The 17,521-nt window shown below is 42.2% G+C and overlaps 1 pseudogene; it reads right to left on the minus strand.

Moving 5' to 3' along the window:
- Positions 1-207: 207 nt before the first annotated feature.
- Positions 208-17,114, minus strand: LOC134738624 (putative uncharacterized protein LINC02693; annotated as a pseudogene).
- Between the last annotated feature and the right edge of the window lie 407 nt (positions 17,115-17,521).

Consider the following 17,521-nt stretch of genomic DNA (forward strand, 5'->3'; position numbering starts at 1 on the left):
ACAGCTTAGGGTCTCTGCGAATCCAAAGCTGAGGTTTCAGCCATTCCCACCTTTACTTCCTCCTGGAAGAGCAGCAGCCCGGAAAATCGGCAGCCTGGGTAGGACCAGGGTCAGGGCAGAAGCCACAAGGACAGCCAAGGTGCCTGCCAGTCCCTACCTAACCTGGAAATGAAAACCACCACTTCCAGAACAGCCCCTAGTGTGGCCCTGTGGCGCCCCCATAGCAGCAGCAGCAGTGCAGGCACCATAAGAAGCCAGTGGCTGCCAGGGCGCGTCCTCCAAGGAAACATCCTCCCCAGGCAGCTCCATCAGGTGCGACACTAGCAGAATTTGCCTGCAGGCATGACCTCAGCCACTCCCTCCTACCAACACCCATGCTTCAGGCCAGTGCAAAAGACCCGGCATGAGCTCAAAGGAGAGTGGGGGTGAAGAAGCCTCACAGGGTGGACAGGTGAGGGCCAGGAATAAAATGAAGGATGTGTGTGTGGGTGTAGGGGGTCAAGTGCATCCTGTTGCTTTCCACGGAGCATGCAGACCCCGAGTTCCACAGAGCACACAGGCTCTGAGTACCACAGAGCACAAGGACTCTGAGTTCCATGAATCACACACACCCCAAGTTCCATGGAGCACAAAGGCCCTGAGTTCCATGGAGCCAGGAGACTCCAAGTTCCACACAGCAAGAAGACTTTGAGTTCCATGGAAAATGAAGACCCTGAGTTCCATGCAAAATGAAGACCCTGAGTTCCACAGAGCATGCAGACTGTGGAGTTCAATGAAGCTCAATGAGATGATGCAGGAGATCGGCCAGGAGTGGGATACAAAGAGCTGCTCTGTGTGCACAGCATGTTTGGGCATGCAGCACTTATGCACACTCAAAAGCATGCTGGGCGGAAGGTTAAATGACAGCCTGTAGCTGGCTGGGCAACCAGAGGAGAGGCTGGCTGGCCTGGGCCCACCTGGGCAAACTTCAGAGACTGTATGATTTTTTCTGGGGCACTTCTCCCCTTCTCTTCTGGGGTGTTTCTCTTGTCTTTTCTTTCATGTTTATGGGGCAGGGGTGATGATTCTGTAGAAATAAAGATAAGAAAACTTAATGGCCAGGCATTTAACATCTTATTTTCTGAGCTTCTGCTAATGATGGGTTGTGACTACTGACTTGAGTGGTTCTCATTAGGTTCATCTTAGAGAATACAGGATCATCATTTCCTAGAGCAGGTTGCATAACAATGATATTAACACCAACAGGCACCACCACAGATGGTTCATTTTTAAATTTATTTTGTAGAGATTAGGTCTCATTATATTGCCCAGGCTGGTCATGAACTCCTGGGCTCAAGCAGTCCTTTCACCTCAACCTCCCAAAGTGCTGGGATTACAGGCATGAGTCACTGTGCCTGGCCTGGCAGTTCCTTATAAAGTTAAGTATACACTTATCATATGTAAGCTGACAACTTATATCCACACAAAAACTTCCATGTAAATGTTTATGATAGCTTTATTCATAACTGCTAAAACTTGGAGGCAATCAAGATGCCTTTCAATAGGTGAATGGATAAACTGTTGTGGATTCACACAATGAACTATTATTCCTTGATTTAAAACTGAGCTAACAAGCCATGAAAAGACACACAGGAAACTTAGATGCATATTGGTAAGTAAAAGGAGCCCACTTGAATGCTATGTACCATAGAATTCCAACCACATGATATTCTGTAAAAGGCAAAACTATGGAAACAGTAAAGAGAGCAGTAGTTGCCAGGGTTGTGGGAGGGGGAGGGTGAAAAAAAGGAACAAGTAGCTGAGGAACAAGGGATATTTTAAGACAGTGAAACTATTCTGCATGCTGCATTAATGATGGATACATGTCATGTCATTACACATTTCTCAAAATTATAGAATGTACAACACAAAGAGTGACTTCTAGTGAATTTTAGTTAATAATAATGTTTCTACATTGTTCATCATCTGTAACAAATGTACCACAAGGCAAGACTGTAAGGGTAACAACAGGGCATGTGGGCAGGAAACTGGATATATGAGAACTCCCTGTACTTTCCACTCATTTTTCATGTAAATCTAAAACAGCTCTAAAAAAAAGTCCAATAATTAAAAAAAATCCAAAGGACCATCAAGGGCAGAATGGATAAATAAATTACAGTATGTTTATACAATTGAATAAAATAAATAAACTTGCAAGTTAAATGTAATCTCATGGTGGTACACAAACACACACACACACACACACACACACACACACACACAATAGAACATATACAAAAGGAAATGAGGAAATTAAAACATTTCATTACCAAAAATCAATTAAATACAAAAGAATACAGTATGCAGGAAATGAAGAACAAAAAAGCTATAAAGCATATAAACAACCAACAGTATATGACAGAAATAAATCCCTCCTTATCAGTAAATAAACAAAACCAAAAGTTGGTTTTTGAAAAGGTGAACAAAACTGACAAAACTTTAGCTAGATTGACTAAGAAAAAGAGACTCAAAGCCAAAAATAAAAGTGGGGCATTATTACGAATTCTACGGAAATAAAGAATTATAAGAGGTGTATTATAAACAACTGTTTGCCAAGAAATAGGACAGTCTAGATAAAATAGACAAGTTCTTAGGTATACAAAACCTACTAGGACTGAATCATGAAAAAACAGAAAATTAGAATAGACCCCATAACTACTAAGAAGACTGAATCAGTCATCAAAAACTTTCTGACAAAGAAAGGCCCTGAATCAGATGGCTTCACTGGTGAATCTTATCAAACATTTAAATAACACTAATCCATCTCTTCTAAAAAACTGAAAATCAGAGAACATTTCTAAACTCATTCTATGAGGTCAGCATTACCCTGATACCAAAGTCAGAAAAAAAGTAGACAAGAAAACTAGAGACACGTATCACTTCCCTGATGCATATCAATGCAGAAATCCTCAACAAAATACCAACAAACTAAATTCAGCAGCATATTAAAATAATTATACACTATGACCAAGTAAAATTTATTCCTGGAATGCAAGGATGGTTGAACATTCAAACATCACTGCATTAGGAGAATGGAGTGGTAAATCACATGATTATCTCAACAGATGTAGAAAAAGCATCTGACAAAATTTAAATACCCTTCCATGAAAAAACACTCAGCAAATGCAGAGGGGATGGAAGCTACCTCAATATAATAAAGATCATATATGAAAAACACACACTAACATCATACTTAATGGTGAAAGAGTGACAGGTTTTCTACTAAGATAGGAACAGAGCAAGGAGACCTGCTTTCACCACTTCTATTCAAAATGGCTTGGAAGTTCTAGCCAGAACAATTAGGCAAGAAGAAGAAACAAATGGCATCCAAACTGAAAAGAAAGAGGTAAAATTATATTTGTTTGCAGATGATATGATCTTAGATGTAGAAAACCCTAAAGATTACACACACACACACACACACACACACACACACACACACTCCTGTTAGAATAAACAAATTCAGCTGAATGGTAGGATACAAAATCAGTGCACAAAAATCAGCTGTGTTTCTAAATACTAATAATGAATAATCTGAAAAGGAAATTAAGAAAATTCTATTTACAATAGCATCAAAAAGAATAAAATACTTAGGAATTAACTAAACCAAGAATGTAAAAATCCCAATGATGTCCTGTGCAAAACAGAAAAATTCATCCTAAAATTCATATAAAATTTCAGGATCCAGAATAGTCCAAACAATCCTGAAAAAGAACAATGTTGGAGGACTCATACTTCCTGATTTCAAAACTTAGTACAAAGCTACAGAAATCAAAACAATGTGGTGCTGGCATAAAGACAGACATATAGACCAACAGAATAGACTAGAGAGCCCCAAAATAAACTCTCACATATATCGCCAAGGGATTCTTGACAACTCAACAACAACAAACAACCAATTGATTCATCTGTGTTGTATATGTTCTATAATTCTATTTATATGATATTTTAGAAAAGGTAGTATTATAGGGATAGAAAATGATTAGTGGTTGCCAAATAATGCGGTTGGGGAAGGGGTTAACTACAAAGAGGCGTCAAGAATAGAGAATCTTAGAGGTGATGAGACAGTTCTGTTACTGTGAACGTGAATGTATAACTCTATACAGTTGTCAAAACTCATGAAACTGTATGTTACAAAGAATGAGTTTTATTCTATATAAATTTAAAAATCAACAAAGATGGTGGGTGGGTCAGATGGAATGCAGTTGGTGACAAATGAATTTTACTGAATTAAAAATATTGACTAACCCATATTGAAGAATGTGGGGGAAAAAAGTCTTCACCTAAGTAACCTTGGAAAATACTGTTTTGACTGCATACTGTAAGACTCAAGAACTGCACACAAACATAGTGTATTCTGGTTGGCAAATTTGTTTCAGGATATGGGTTAGCAATTCTGAAATGATTTTCCATGTTAGCAAATATATTTTAGAAAATTAGAGCCCAGTTTCTCTCTTTAGGTGAAAGAGATATAAATAAACAAAGGGAGAATGCTAGAATAAACCCTAAGGTGCTGTACTGGACTTAGGAATGTCAGTATGAACCCATGTCTCTTTTAATGTATCTGTTTAGATGGACAGATGTAGATAGGTAGATGCTGAGTTTGTATTCATGCATACATGTTTGGAAACATTCACGTGTTTCCAAACTATGCTGAGAGGGCCTCGAAGCAGTGATATCCCAGTATTAATGAGCACACCCAGTACCCAGATCCTGGTTTCTAAATACCATTCTCCTATAAAAGAAACCAAGGCTTCTTGGAGAAATGACTAATTCTAGGCCTGCCATGAAAAACACGAGATGAGATTAGAGCAACTTGCAGTGCCAGAAAATAAGAAAGTGCTTTTAAAAAACATAAAACGGTGGGGACATGTCAAAAGAAGCCAACCTGGAAGAGCTATGACTCAAGGTGGAACAATGTGAGTGGCAAACAACTATGACAGCACTAAACTGTAACCAAGAACATAAAATAAATATCCACAAGTCCATACTGATATAGAAAAGATTAAATAAATCAGGAAGGAAAGACAAATCTTCCTTGCAGAAGAATTCCAAGTAATAAATGTTGAAGGAGCACAAACAGAAAACTACCACTAGAACACCACAGTAATCATTACTGCAGGAAAGAGTCATCAACGAATGCAAAAATTTTGGATGAAGAAACAGTATGTTTCTGTGGCCTCAAAACATCTCCCTCCAAATATTTATTATATATTTTTCTTTTTTTTTCCTCTTAATTTCATCTAAAGATCTATGACTAAAGCAAATATAACACTGTGTTATGGGGTTTATGCCATGCAGATGTAAAATTTATGGCAACAACAGCACAAAGGATAGGAGATAAATGGCACTATTCTGTAGCAAGTTTTTCTATTTTACATTCACTGTAATAGTACAATATTAATTCTAGACTGTGAGAATGTTAATGATGCACATTGTAATCCTTGGAGCAACTGCTAAAAAATGAAAAAATGTGTCACTTCAATGCTAATAAAGGAATAAAACAATACAAAAAAGTACTTGTATAAGAATGTTCATAGACCTTTACTATTATGATAGCCCAAAACAGGAAATAACCCAAATATTCATCAACAGAGAAATGTATGAACAAACCACGGTGCATTCATACAACAGAATACTATTCAGCAATACAAAGGAACAAACTACTAAAACACACACTATGGAGGTGTTTCACAAATATTATGCTGAGACTGCTGGACATAAAAATGTATATTGTATGATTTCAAGTAAAATGAACTTACGGTTAAAAAACCCCCACAACAGTACTTTCCTCTGGGGAAGTTAAAAATTGCCTAGGAATGAACATAAGGGTGTTTTCTGGGGATGATTGAAATATTCCATTCTGAAAAGAGGTGAAGGTTATATGGGTGTATTTATTTTTCAAAGCTGTACAATTAAGACTTGTGCCTTTCAATGCATGTGTATCTTACCTCACCAAAAAAGAACTAAAAAAAAAAAAATAAAATGAAGGGTAGTAGGGAAAGGGCTGTGGTACAGAAGAAACAAAAATGGCACATGATTATTAGCTGTTGAAGCTGGATCACGGCTCTATTATACAATTTTGTTCAATTTTTATATATTTACATTTTTCTGTAATGAAAAGACTTGCACAGAAAGACAAAACTGATCTGTAATGTCAGCTGTTAAGACACTGGTACATTTGAAGAGGAGGGAGGGAGAAAGCGCTTGTGGGCCACATGAGTGAGGCTGCTTCTATTTGTTGGTTACCCACGTGTATCAATTTTGTCATAATATACATTGAGCTTACGGGAATGCTTTATGCATGTATTTCTACATGCATGTTATATATCAACAAAATATTTAAATACCATGTATTTGCACACAAAACTTAGTATCTCAGAGTAACAGCAGTGTTTTTTGTTTCAAAGTGGAACACTTCCACTCACAGCATCAGCAGATGAACTGTAATATTCTGATGTATCTATTAGTGTCCTAACCCTTGGGTGAGACCCCCTAGGTCTTCCCATTTTTGCCTCAATTTGGTAAGTAGCAAGACTCTTATTTCTGACGATGTGATTTTATTTCCCAGCAAAGTCCTCCCCAAACCAAGGCCACAATAACTAGCACGGTGTTCTGCACATCATATGCACTCAGTACTTGTGAAATTGAGTTGAATCAGAAACAAAACAAGGAGCAGAGGTCAAGTCCTGCAAAAGATAGTATGTAAATAATGTAAATAACGCAAGTAAGACTGAAAGGCTACAGCTCAGCAGCAAAGACTTCACATTCGTTTGAGAAACCATTTGCTACTAGTTCATCAAAAGACGTTGGTTTCACGCTGTGGTTCTCAATTCTGGCCACACATTGTAACCAGTTGGAGAGCTTTAAACAGCAAGGATGTCTGGATCCTACCCCAGGGATTCTGATTTCACTGGTCTGTTGCAATTTGGGTTTTGGGAATTTTAAAAGCCCCCTGCCACCCAGGTGATTATAAGGTGCATCAGGGGTGAGAACCTTAGCTGTGCCTGGTTTCCTTGTGTGCTGCTGGGATTTGCCTCATTGCAGCATCTCAGCTTTGCGGGGAGGGGTGGTGGGCCGTCTTAGAAAACAGCTCTGCCCTGTTAAAATCAAAGGACGGCTTCAAGACGTGCTCAGCTGCTTGACTAAAGTGCAGCAGGAGGAAATGTCTTTTCAGCAGATCTATCTTTACATCACTTGCTTTCAGAGTAAGAGGTTGTTTTGGGCACAGCATTTTGATTTAGTCTGTGTTGAAGACCAGTAATAGCCTACAAATACCAAAATGGGATGAAAAGAATTTCCAAACATGTGGAGTGCTTTATACGTGTTTCTTCAACCTTCCCTGTGTCTACACCCTTTGCAATGCACTTTTACAGCTGCTCCCATCCAGAGTTAGAATCTGTTTCCCAAGACTTGGATCCACCTGGCAGTTTTGGGCCCACTCTCAAAACGTCTTGAATGCTTCTTCCTTTTCTTTCAGAACCCTGCCATCTCCATGACAACAAGGCCAGGTTAGCCTGCTAGAGGATGAAACACTTTGGGGAAGAGAACCAAAGTTGCCCACTCCACAGTCAACTCACTCTCAACAGCAGAGCTTCCTGGTCACCAGCAGCTGACACCCTTCTCCCATACACACACATGAAGATTGCTATACCTTACAAAGGTACGGCAGGTTTTATATGTATAGTAAGTAATTTATGGCAGGAGCCTGTCATAAATTGCTGACTTGCTCAATCATGAGCTAAATAAGTTTTGGGATGGCTCATTACACAGTAACAGCTAACCAACACACCCAGAGCTGACAGGATGCCAGGATTAACAACATGCTGACTACAAGTTAGCTGGCACACTATAGGGACTGTCTAGGTACTGAATTCCTTTTCCCCTTATTAGAAGTTGGGTCCCTTGAATTATAAAGAAATGCATGTAGACGTGTATGTGCTTAAAACTCACACAGTATCGCACAACACAGGAGGAAATAGATGACAGCCTGACCACTAGGGCAAGGGCCAAATAGCAAGGTAAGGCGTTTGTCTGGAATCTATTCCCTCCAAATCTAAACTCTGGAGGTCAAGGCTGTGGACAGGTCCCACCTCCTGGGACCCTGCTGTCCTCTGATCTCTGGCGGGGAGAATGGCCGCACCAAGCAGCAGATGGGCAGCAGTGGCCTACCTGTGGCCACCTCCTGCTGGCAGCCCCTGCTCTCTCAGGGCACTCTCTCTTCCTTTGGGACTGGGAAGAGATGTGGGTAGGGAGGGGGAGCTCCCTCGCTCCTGGCAGAGAAGTGGGGTTCAGGCCCTTCACCTTCCTGAGTTCAGGGAGTCAGAGCTTTCAGAACATCTTGAATCTGGCTGCTTTGAACAGAGATATGCTAGAAGTGTAAAATATGGAGTGAGTTTTAAAGATTTAGGACAAAGAAATGTAAAATGTTTCATTAATAATTTTATACTGATCACACATTAAAATATTTTGGATACATTGGGTCAAATAAATTATATTATTACAAATCACTTCCACCTGTTTCTCTTTAGTTTCTTTAACCTGGCTAGTAGAAAATTTAAAACTACAGGCAGGCATAGCTCATATTGTTTATATTTGACACGGCTGTCTTAAAGGACTGCCTCCCTTCCGAAGCTCAGGCTGCCTCCAGTCATGGTGGAAGGGGAAGTGGAGCAAGGAAGAAAGGAGGTGGGGTGCCACGCGCTTTCACAACAACCAGCTCTCATGTTCCATAGAGCAAGAACTCACTCACTACCACCGGGACAGCACCAAGCCATTCCTGAAGGATCTGTCCCCAAGACCCAAACACCTCTCACTAGGCCCCACTTTCAACATTGGGAATCAAATTTCTTTCTTTCTTTCTTTCTTTTTTTTTTGCTAGAGGACAGGAAGGTTATAAAATCTGAAAATTTTAAATAATTTGTCATTTTGTTGTTTCCATTTGTGAACAAAGGACTTAATAAAAAATTTAAGATTTAACATTACAATAAAATACATTCATTTCAATATCATGCTGGAATTCAACATTGTTTTGCACGGGGGCTGCAGAAACAATGCAGAGCTTCTTCCTCCTCCAGACCCTCACAGCTCAGCAAGCCTGTCAAGGGCTGGTTGCTGGCCACTGCGTTTCCAGTTTTTGTAGGTCCTCTTCCTCCCAGGTGATTAAGGAACAAGGCCAAAGGTGTTGGAAGCTTTCAGAAAACACAGGATTTTTCTTTCTGTGGCTCACCAGCATTTTCATTTCTGTTTCAGCAACACCATATGCAGGCCACAGCTGAGCCAAAACACATCATGAATTGAGTCTGAAATCAAATTGTACCTAATATTTACAGCCATGTGCATTACTAAAAAGGGACATATCTTCCAACAATTCCAGTAAGTTCCCAAGACTTAGTTCACACTGGGTACTAGCCTGTGATGGTGCCCCTGTGCTTGTTACTGGGGGCAAAATGGGACAGTGTTTGCTGAGTTCATGGCTGAGGGGCTGCGGTGCCATGCAGGGAGCAAAACTTCCCACTGAATAACACTCCTCTGTGAGAGCGGCATGGCGGCTGAGGTCAGCTGGCTCAAGGCAACTGCCTCCTTGTTTCCTAACAAGCAACATTTTCAGGGAAAAACCCCAGCTTCAATGTAGGAAGGTTTTGATGGTGGCTCAGGCCTGGGACTGAATTAAAAAGGAATAAGGAGATAAAATCCACATTTTAATTATAAACAAATGTCTCACTGAAAAAATTCCAGACCCATAAATCCATCTATGTATTAGTTATTGGAGTAATTTAAAATGTGAGGAAATTATAAAGTGTGTGTCCCTTATTATATATTTCTTCCCCCCCACCACTTTTTAAACATCTAAAGTTCCTAACACATAGATACTCTTTATGAGGAAAAAAAAACCTGTTGACATTGATACAGTTTGAATATTTGTCCCCTCCAAATCTCATGTTGAAATTTGACATCCTAGTGAGACCCTGTCTCTACAAAAAATTAAAAACTTAGTTGGGCATGGTGGATTGAGCCTGTTATCCCAGCTACTCAGGAGGCTGAGGTGGGAGGACCTCTGGAGCTCCAGGAGTTGGATGCCACAGTAAGCTATGGCTCAGCTCAGCCATGGCTTCTATAGTGAGCTATAACTGCGCTACTTCACTCCACCCTGGGTGACAGAGTGAGATTATCTCTTTAACAAAACAAAACAAAACAGAAGAAAGAAATTTGATTCCCAATGTTGAAAGTGGGGCCTAGGATGGGTGCGGTGGTGCAAGCCTGTAATCCCAGCACTTTGGGAGGCCAGGGCAGGCGGATCACAAGGTCAGGAGATCGAGACCATCCTGGTTAACATGGTGAAACCCCGTCTCTACTAAAAACACAAAAAAATTAGCCGGGCATGGTGGTGAGCACCTGTAGTTCCAGCTACCCGGGAGGCTGAGGCAGAAGAATGGCATGAACCCGGGAGGCAGAGCTTGCAGTGAGCTGAGATCATGCCACTGCACTCCAGCCTGGGAGACAGAGCGAAACACCATCTCAAAAAAAAAAAAAAAAAAAAGAAAGAAAGAAGAAAGAAATTTGATTCCCAATGTTGAAAGTGGGGCCTAGTGAGAGGTGTTTGGTCTTTGAGGGCAGATCCTTCAGGAATGGCTTGGTGTTGTCCCAGTGGTAGTGAGTTCTTGCTATATGAAACATGAGAGCTGGTTGTTGGAAAGCATGTGGCACCCCACCTCCTTTCTTCCTTGCTCCACTTCCCTTTCCATCATGATTGGAGGCTTCCTAGGGTCCTCACCAGAAACAGATGGTGGTGCCAGGCTGGTACAGCCTGCAGAATCATAAGCCAAATAAATCTCTTTTCTTCATAAATTACCCAGCCTCAGGTGTTCTTTTATAGCAACACAAAATAGACTAATACAGACATCAATGTGAATATTTAATATTGGAAGGTTTTTTTCATTTTCTATTTTGTCTGTATAGCTAACATTAAAGAAGCCAAAGATATAGAATGCTACATCTCAGATATTGCATTTTGTAAAAAACATGAAGGTGAAATCTTTGTTTCTTCAATTACTAATCAATGATAGTTGCACTTTGCCCATTCTATGCAGAATACAGTTCCATGAACCATGGGGAAATGGAAAATGACCATGTCCCAGCCTTCCAGGCAAGTCCCTGGAAGGAATGGCTTGGTGCTGTCCCAGTGGTAGTGAGTGAGTTCTTGCTCTATGAAACATGAGAGCTGGTTGTTTGAAAGCGCGTGGCACCCCTGGTGCCTGGAAGGCTGGGACAGGTAAGATTGCATCTCTGTGCTCTGCAGTGTCTGTCACACAGCAGGCACTTAATGAGAAGGCTGCTGAATGAAAGAATACTTCCAACCAGCCTGGAGCCCAAATGCAGGTTCTCCCTGAAGTTCTGACCTCACGTTGTGGGCATTGTGGGCTTCCATGCACATGTCCACACCACCCGTGCACCCACTTCCTTCCTGGACCTGAGCAGCGCCCCACTTTCCAGCTCCTGCCTGTGAGGGGATAACCAGGCCCCTGGGACCCACAGCTCCAGCAGCTGGAATTCAGAGTTTATGACCTGCTGTTTTCCACATTCCCCCTCTCACCCCCTCAGGACCTGCACCCCGCTGCACTGCACCTTCTATTCTGCTGTCATGGCCCAGAGCTCTGTTCATCTGCTTCAAGCAGCTCTCCACCCCGCTTCCTCCCTCCCCTCCTGCTGGATCTCTTTCTTTCATTGGTTCTTGTCCCGTTCCCTCAGTAAAAGAACTCTCCTTCCACTCTGCCTCATTCACATTCACTTGGGAACCAAAAATTCACCCCACAGCTTAGCATTCCCGGTTGTGGAAAAATTCAGGCACCTTCTGGAATGAGACAAATGTGAAGAAGCCAGACATGAAAAAACACTTATATGGATTGACTTATATGAAATGCCCAGAGAAGACAAATCTATTGAGATGGAAACTGGATTTGTGGTTGCTTACAGCTGGGGTAGGTGGTGGGGGGAACAGGGTGATAGCTAAAAGGTACAGGACTAATAAAAATGTTGTAAACTTAACCACGGTTTTGGTTGCACATATCTGTGATTATACTAAACCCTAGCAGATCATAAGGTATGTGAATATTTCCTCAATAAAGCTGTTTAAAAATAAAAAAAAATTAGGCTGGGCACAGCAACTTACCCTGTAATCCCAGCACTTGGGGAGTCTGAGGCAAGAGGACTGTTTGAGGCCAGGAGTTCAAGACCAGCCTGGACAATAGAGTGAGACCCGATCTCTACAAAAGATTTAAAAAATTTAGCCAAGCATGGTGGTGTGCACTTGTAGTCCTAGGTAATCAGGAGGCTGACGTGGGAGGGTCACTTGAGCCTGAGAGGTGAAGACTGCAGTGAGCCGTGATGATGCTACTGCAATCCAGCCTGGGAGACAGAGAAACATCCCAACTCAAAAAAAAAAATTATTATGAACTATTTTATACATACAAAATTACACACACACACACACATACACAGACTCACATAAAAGTAAAATAAATAATTGTACCCATCACCTACACCACTACATTTGAAGCCGTCTGCATGGTTGGCCCTTCTGAAATGTAACCCCATCTGGGACAATCATTCATCTGAAGCTTTACAAAAAGTATTATTTCCCTGACTTTCATTATACTTTTATTACATAATAATATCTCTAAATAATATATTGTTTCCCTAAATAATATACTGTTTAACTTTGTAAGTTTTTACACTTTCTATAAATGTGCTGTGTATCTCTGTAACTTGCTTTACTCATTCCACATTGTATTTTCGAGAGCCTTCTATGTTTTAAGTAGTTTCTCATTCAATTCTATATATTGCTTACTAATTAGCCCTTAAATTGAATATACTAAGACCTGCTGGAGAGAGAATTCTTGTGGGATAATGAGTATAAAGTGCTTAAAGCAGTGCCCCATTCATTATAGGTATTCAATATATGTAATACTATACATAATATTTTAATACTGAGTAATTATATACATATTATGATTGCCCCTTTCTTTGTGGATGCATATTATTTCATCAGCTGCACTATGAACTAATAGTTTTCTTTCTTTTAGGGGACATGGCAGGGTCTGGCAGTATTGCCCAGGCTAAAGTACACTGGTGCAATCACAGCTCACTGCAGCCTAGACCTCCCAGGTTCAAGGATCCTCCCACCTCAGCCTCCTGAGTAGCTGTATCTATCGGCAGTGCCACCACTCCCAGCTAATTTTTTAATTTTTTGTAGAGATGGGGTTTCACCATGTTGCCCAGGCTGGTCTCTAACTCCTAGCTCAAGTGATCTGCCCACCTTAACCTCCCAAAGTGCTGTGATTACCGGTGTTAGCCATTATGCTGGGCAAGAGTTTTCAAACTACGGTGAAATTCAAGTTACAGAGACCTTTGGGAAATGCCTCATTCTAGGTATTTGAAGCTTCCAGATAGCTAAGATTAAAAATTTTTACATACTAACTTGTTTCTAAGTGTATGCTTTTACATTTAAACAAACTAAAAACATGAGCTTTATAAAAAAATTTCAGCCATTTCCAAATTCTCTTCCAAACTTGTTTAGGAACATACATGACAGAGCTTTGGTCGGATTGTGCAAACTGTTGTGAGTTCTGTTTTTAAAATATTACTTAACTTGTACACTTCCACACATTGGCATGGCACATCATTGCCATTTCCAATATGTTCCTGTGCTTCACCAATTTCCATAGCTGTCAGAGGGAGAGCAGCCCAGGTGACAGGAAATGAAGTTGTCTGGCTCCAAGTCCTTACCAGGAGGACTTCTGGGATCCAGAGTCTTTGCATGGGGCAGATGACATATTCTTAGAGGACATTCATTTTTTCCACTGTAGCTGCTAGTGCCAGTTTCCACTCCACTGCCTGAGGGTAGGTTGATCTTGAAAGCCCTCACCGATGGATTTGTGGTCACGCCTGGAACCCTGTGCCAAAGAGGACTGGGAGGTCCCATTCACGAGGGAATCCTCTGACTTATTACTGGCATCTGAGCATCTCCCAGCATGGTTGTTCCTACTTGTAATAAGGTGATGTCAAATGACTCCAGGGCAGTGCTCCAGTTCCCATGAACACATTTGGTCACTCTGGGAGCTTCTGAGTCAGTGAGCTCTCTCCTTACATCCCGATACACTGTTGTTTGCAAAAATATATTTTTATAGGCAAGGTCTTTGTGTTTTGGATTTGCACCCTGACGTAGGCATTAATTTGTTTAAAAGGATAATTTAACATTTTCAGGAAGCTGAACATCTTTAAATTCTCTTTTGATTATTTCTAGTTTTATTGCATTATGACCCAGAAATGTGTACAATTTTTGTTCTTGTATACTCACTAAGGATTCTTTTTGTTTTCAGAGTAGGACCAAAGGTATTTCTACTTGTTTGCAAGTCTGTTGGCTCAGTTTCTAAAGAGTTCATTTTGTTACCATGTTCTTTTAAGTATATACATACAGGTTAGTTATGTTTCCAGTTTCCTGTGCTTTTTATTTTTTTTTTTAAACAAACTTTTCTGGCCCTTCATTCTCTCGGACTTTTCCTTCCATGCCTTATGCTGTAGATACAGTCTATGATCTAGCGTTTGTCAGTTAAGATTGTTTTCAGCTCTGCAGACCAGAAAATCTGACCCACATAGCAAGAACAAGCAAGGGTAGGAGATGAGGTTGAAGAGGCATGCACCAGGTTGTCTGAGCTTTTATTCACTGCAATGAGTAGACAGTGGCAGGGTTTACACCGGGGTGGGGGTATGCTTATATCATGTTTTAACATTTTCAAGAGATCACTCTGGATGCTTGAGTGGAGGCTGGACTGTAGCAGGGCAAGACAGGATGCAGGGAGGTTGGACGATCTTTGGCAGTAGACCAGTAGGAGAGGAAGGTGACTGAAACTGGTTGTGGAAATGGAGATGGTGAATCAGGATGCTGGTTGCACTCAAGAGCCACAGGACTTGCCGTGTGGTTGCATGGGGGTTGGGGGAGAAGGGAAAAGAGTCAGGGATGACTCTTGGTGCTCCCCTCAGGGAAGAGGCCCCAAGCCTAGTGGTTATCAACAGATGGATGGTATTTAAAGCTATGAGACTGTGTGGGATCATTCTGAGAGGATCATTAGAGATCTGGTGGAGGAGGAGCAGGAGGATGAAGATAAAGGTGAGAGGGAATCCAGGAGAGAAGGTCCCTAAAATCCAGAAGAAAGGGTGGAAATCCTCAATTGTATCATCTGTGTCAAATGCAGCTAAATGACTGAGATAAAAGTCATTTCAGCAAAGTACCCTGGAGGAAAGCTCAAAAGGAGTGGGTGCAAGAGAGGATATGAGGTGAGGTAGTTGCATGGAGCAGAGAAACAGAATGGTAAATGGAGAGAAATCTGGGGTTAAAGAAGGTCTATTTGTTTAACACACAGCATTAAGGAATGCTTGTGTGTGGACACTAGCAAAAAATCGGTACAGAGAACCCCAGAATTCTGGGGTCATAGCCCGAAAGGACTCCTTAGCTCCAAATTTACTTGAAGTTACAGCTTCCATCTTTAAATTAAATGGGATTTTTTTTTGCCATCTATTTCATCATACAGGATGTGACACAGAATATATCCGAAATTATTACTTTCCTGGAAGAACACATCTTAGTTTTTAATATCGAAATTGTATAGCAGCTATTTATCTCACAAATCTTTTTTCAGGCTGGGTGCGGTTGGTGACTCATGCCTGTAATTCCAGCACTTTGGGAGGCCAAGGCAGGAAAACTGCTTGAGTCTAGAAGTTCGAGACCAGCCTGGGCAATGTGGGGAGATGTAGTTTCTACAAAAAATTTAGAAATTAACAGACATGGTGGCGCACACCTGTGGTCTCAGCTACTGGGGAGGCTGAAGCAGGTGGATCGCTGGAGCCCCTATCATGGTGCAGTTCCGGCAAAAGAGCAAGAACCTGTCTCAAATTTTTTGGGTGATGGTTGTAGACATAATGTTTGAGCTTTCAAAAATTACAACGTTTTAAACTAAATAGTTTGCTGGAAAAAGCCACATGTTGCTTCCAGAAACAACTGGTAGACCATCAGGATCGTGACAGTCACTTAAAAAGCTTTGATGTGTTCACAAAGGGGAGGTTCAGGTGACAAAGGGGAGGTTCAGCAAAAGGATGTTGCTGGTCTCAAGCCACAGCTACTGCATCTAAGGCAACTGCATGTTAACAACCATATCAAATGTGGGTGACCAAGTGGCAACATTTAAGCATTTTACATCCTAACTTATGTGCAACTTAAATCTACTGCCACACTGTGAGTTAGGAAATTGGTAGGTTTTTTTCTATTGACTTGCTGTGCCCTATAATTTTTCCTATTTAAAATAATGGGAAACAAGTTTTCAGTTTTTTTCTCAGAAAAAGTCTGACATTTCAGTCACAGATATGTCTGACAGTTATTACCAGCCGAAGAGTTTCTAGCCTTTTCATCGTAAAATTTTAATTACTTACCTTGGAAATTACTTAACTTCGTTCCTTCCAAGTCTGGTAGTAAAATGGGTGCTCCAGAAAGCTTTGCTCGTCTCTGCACAGACCTGGGGCTTGAGGAGCCTGCAGCCACGAAGTATAGGACGTCATCAGAATGGAAAAGTGATCCAGATGGTCCCGCAGGCGCAGTGCTGGGGCGCAGAAGTGCAGCCTGTGCACGGCGGGTGGGAGGCCTGCGGGCTCGCCGGGGCTCGGGACTGTGTTCTTGCGGCCGAGAGGCCCACGCAGGACAAGGAGGCCCTGACCCAGGTTGTTGGAGCCCGCGAAAAGGGAGTGAAGCCCCAAGGGGCGTAAGGGTGATCAGACGTGCGACCAAGCTTCCCGTCTGCATGGCAAGGGGCTGGGCCTTTCCATTGTGATTTTTCTCCCATTATGCCGGGCGCATAGCGGGCCCTGGGGCGGAGGGACCGGTGCGGGCGTTCTGTCAGCCCGGGGTCCTGGAGGCCGGCGGGGGGATTCGCAGCAGCCGGAGGGACGGAGGGACGGCAGAAAGGAGTCTCTACTTCCAGGTTCCCAGTGATCGCTATGTTCCTTACAAGCAGTAAACTGACGACTTCAGACACCGGCCACGGAGCTCCACACGCAGTCCTCAGCCAGCCCCGCCGGCCAGGCGCACAGCGCATGTCTCGGGGGCGGGGCAGGCGAAGGGGACGGGGCGGGGCGGATCAGAGCGGAGGAGGCGGAGCCGGGCGGGGTTGAGGGGACGGGGCGGGGGGCGGAGAGGCAGGGGGCAGGGGGCGGGGGGCGGAGTGGGCGGGATGAGGCGAGGCGGGGGGAGGGGACGGGGCGGGGCTTGGCGGGGGCGGACCCGCCCAGCGCTGAATCCAAATCGTATCTAAGCTATTTTCTAGCTCTGACATCCTATACATCACTGCATATGTGCATAGCATGCCAAATACTGTATAAACCAATATTGGTTTTTTTTCTTCTCGGGAGGTACTATATAAATAAAGTATGTACATCG

This window comes from Pongo pygmaeus, chromosome 19 (genome assembly GCF_028885625.2).
Source record: "Pongo pygmaeus isolate AG05252 chromosome 19, NHGRI_mPonPyg2-v2.0_pri, whole genome shotgun sequence".
Classification (NCBI taxonomy): domain Eukaryota; kingdom Metazoa; phylum Chordata; class Mammalia; order Primates; family Hominidae; genus Pongo; species Pongo pygmaeus.